The following is a 4,576-nucleotide window of genomic DNA, read 5'->3' on the forward strand; positions in this document are numbered from 1 at the left end:
ATACGAACAGTATATTTTTTCCATTGAGATGTTTACTTATTTTATCATCAAGATTTTGCGATTCATACGTTTTTTCATATTTATTCACATAAAAGTAAGAAACTCTTCCGCAAACTTTTGAAAATAAATCAGTTGAGAAAGATAGAAAATGTTGATAATCTTAGACATCCGGAGCAATTGACGAAACATAAATTTCTTTCTATTTGTCAATAAATTATGTTTGATAAATTGATTAAGTATTTCTTTCGCAAACCTCATAAGTTCTTCATCATTCTCTGAGGCATTGCTATATGTAACGTATATAAATAGTTTCTATATTGTAATGTTTTTTATGCGACTGATATCTTGTTTTTACATCATCGTTTTTATTTTTCGCTTTTATTTTATAGATCAAGGTTCTTTTTTTTTTTAAATCATATAATTAAATAGTAGATTATAATATAATTACACGGATGCTTCTTGTAATAATAATGTAATGAAAATGCATACTTCGAGCGAAATATTGTTAATTAATGCGTGCACGTTAAAGCACCTGTGCCTTTATTAGGAAACATTTTATTTTCGAAGAAAATTATTTAGAATGAAACTGCTCTTACAGAAATACGAAAATACTTTTCTGAGTTTTTAAATTATTCAAAATAATTATTTAATCAATAATTATTAAAATAAAATAATAAAGAAATTTCTCAGAATATAATGTATAATTACGATGGAAAATTACACTTAATAGGATTTACATGACAACTCCTTTTGCAATTTTTGAAACTGTTATGTAACCTTCAATTCTATACTGTTGCCTTTCAGGAAATGCAGAGAAAATTACACTTTGTCTACTTGTTTAAGTCTAATTATGTTTTTTTTTTTAATTTTCTTAATAGACTTTGCAATTCTTTGCTTTTCCGCGTATAATTCTATTCTAAGATTTCCAATAAAAAAAGATAGACACATACCTATTGGCAAAAGAATCACGTTCGCGACAGCGTACAGCATTTCCGTTATTATCGATCGCATACTTTTAAATTTATTGGAAACTAAAGATCGAAATTAAAAACTTGTCTCTGTTTTCTTGGTCTACTTTCTTTATAAAATAAAAGATCTCGTCTTCAGCATAACAAATCAAAATAACAAAAATCAATTACTTCATGTGAATTGGATATTTGAGGAGATCAGGAAGAAATTATCTATAATTCTTATTGCGTGATGAGTTTTTATTATTAGTTACGTAAACGCGAGAGAGCAATTAAGGTACGGACGGAATAGTATGCAGATGATAATATATTATTTCGTTGGAAACTTCTTTTTACTTGTTCTAATTTGTAATTATATTTCGAGTAGCTTCAGTGAGAGTATTCGGCGTATTCGAACCACTTTGTATTACACTCGCGTATACAATGACATTAAACAAAAAATACTCAAAGCAGTTAGACGTGAGTCATCGAGTCTGGCAATATTTTTTTACGAGACATTTCTCCTGAAATGATACGTAAATGTATGCAATATATTTTATGATTCATCGGTTTTTCGCTTTATCCAATTTGATAATTTTACATCTTCAATATGACAAATATGCGTAAGCATTAAAATGTAAGCAAATCTGGAGAGTTGGTAGTTGTCTCGGCGCTAAACTATGCGCAGTGACATTCTCTCTCGTTATATATAACAATATTTTTATTTGTTATTGCTTACGTTATTGTCTTACGTTATTCTCTACTGTGGTTAGTCGATGGGCTTACATTTTTCTGTGTACTATGTCCCTTACAATTGAAGTGTGAAAAACAATTAATAATGATCGTGGTGATCAAATTGAAGGAAATTTCAAACAGAATTATTTTTTTCTTTGCTTTTTGTATTAGGAATGAATTTTGTTACGCCTTATTTAGAATTTATAATATACTTTGCTGATCTCTTTTTCAGTTAGTTTTTCTTATTTATTTTTTAATTATGACACTAAAGATATTTAAAAAAAACAATGTAAGTTATCTTTCTCATAATTCTTTATAATATATTTAATATATTATGATCTATATTTAATGTGATATTTAAATTTATATTCTTCTAAAGTAGATAAATTTGCTGATTTTAATGCTTTTCTTGTTATTACTTTTCATTTTGCACGAGCGCAACGCAATACGTAACGATGGTAATAATCAAAGACAGAGATCTAGAATAATATGATCTCAAGCACATTATGTCCAATCAAACGCGCAAAAAATACAAGTTGTATTTAATGAATGAATAAGCATATCCGTGACGTAAATAATAATTCATGACCAATTCTTGACTGTCCGGTCTTCCGGTAATCACTCATTCGTGCGGGTAATATATAGGTTTTGAGATTGACGTCAAAGCCTACTTTGTTGAATTGTTCGATTGATTCTTTTAACATGATAAAGAAGTGGAAGAATTTGTAAAAATTTTTCTTTTTCATTAATTAACATTGTGCACTGAAGTGATAAAAATATTTCAATTATTGTAGTAATAATACTGATAAAATTGTATTGTATCTACTTAAGAATTTCCCATTTATTTTTATGATAATTTTCTAAAATAGGTGCCAAAAGAATTTTCTTAACTTCAGAGGGAATTCTTTTGAAGAATAAATCAATATCATATTCTTAATTTATGAGAATATATTAGTAAAGTGGAATTTACCCTTACATTAAGAATAATTTTTCTCAGAATTTTTACACGAATTGGAATACTTTTCGGAAATATTGAGAGTGTCTATATTTGTATAGAGTGCACAAAATTTGAGGAATAAATTTAATATACATATATTAAGAATAATGAAAACTGAAAAAATAAGACAGACTATGCAAGGTAAGGCATTAAATATTGCAATATTTCGTGTTTGTGACAGATTTTCTAACCTGAATAATCGTCCTCTTTAACGATTAATATATGTAAATAATTAATATATGTAAATAAATCTCAATTTACAGGGCTTTTTTCTTGTCAAATCTTTATTTTTAGCGAAATATTTAGTAAAAGAAATTAAATATAATTCGTGTCCAAATATATATTACATCATGTCTATCTCAGAAACTTATAAACCTCTATCAAATCCTCCGATTAATTTTTCATTTTACAGCCTCCTTTTTTTTATTATCTTCTCATTCATCGCCTCATTCATCTATTAAAGTTTTAACTAAACACTGCACTACTTAAACTTTAAGTCTTCTTTTTTGAGATAGTCGCTGCCGCGCAGAAACGTATTGCTTTGTAGAAAAAGTACAAAAGACTGACTGCGTAGATCATCAATTTTATCAAGAATTATAAGTTAGAAGTTATAGTTCCGAAAAATATTCTAGAAATATTGACAGAAAGATAAAAATATTATCATTAAGAATATGTGTTAAAAATATTTACGAAAGTAGATATAATTTTCTCACTTTCAGAATATAATTTTTTTGATAATAATATACAAGGGCATTACAGAATAAAAAACGCCGATCAGCATGTGATCAGCATGATAATCGTAAATGTTAATTCATCATGGTCTACTTAGTCTTTAGATTTCTATTAAATCATTAAAGACTTACGTCAATCGATTAATGACAATCCTTTAATGGCGACATTATGCCGTTTTATATCTCTTCTGCATTATGAATGAATGCATGACATGTAAATTAATTCAATATGTGGCTTCCTGTTCAATATGAACTGTCCCAGTATTGTTTCTCATGAAAATTAATTATAATTATTAATTAACAAATATTATAAATTAACAATAATTATGATAACTCCAATGAGCACTTTATTATATATATTTATTATATATATATTATATATATTAGGTGTACAATTTTGCTTCCGCCGCTTTTTTTTTTTAAATTCGAGGCTTTATTGTAAAAAACTGGTTATATATTTATGATTCAAAGTATTGTCCATCGCTGGCCACTACTTTCTCCCATATTTCGGGTAGCGTACGAATCCCGCGTCAAAAAACTGGTCATCTTTTGAGGTTATCCACGAATCGATCCAATTTTTTACTGCTTCATAAGACCGGAAGTGCTGGTCAGCCAGGCCGTGTGCCATTGATCGAAACAAGTGACAGTCAGAGGGAGCAACGTCTGGAGAATACGGCGGGTGGGGTAGGACTTCCCATTTCAACGTTTCCAAGTATGTCTTGACCACTTTCGCAACATGGGGTCGAGCATTGTCATGCTGCAAAATCACTTTATCGTGTCTCTCGTTGTATTGCGGCCATTTGTCTTTCAATGCTCGGCTCAAACGCATCAATTACATTCGATACCGATCGCCTGTGATTGTTTTAGTCGGTTTTAACATTCATAATACACTACGCCGAGCTGGTCCCACCAAATACAGAGCATGATCTTGGACGTCAAAATCACCGTTCTTGAAACGTTGAAACCACTCACGACACGTTCTTTCACTAATAACGGCCTCACCATAAGTATTTGAGAGCATTCGATGAGCCTCAGCCGCAGATTTCTTCACATTGAAGCAAAAAATTAAAACCTCCCGCAAATGACGAGAATTTGGCTAGTAAACTGACATTTTCAATCGAGAATAACTTTATGATACAGACACAAATCGACTAATGTTTCTATGG

This window comes from Atta cephalotes, assembly GCF_000143395.1.
Source record: "Atta cephalotes unplaced genomic scaffold scaffold00004, whole genome shotgun sequence".
NCBI classification, from domain to species: domain Eukaryota; kingdom Metazoa; phylum Arthropoda; class Insecta; order Hymenoptera; family Formicidae; genus Atta; species Atta cephalotes.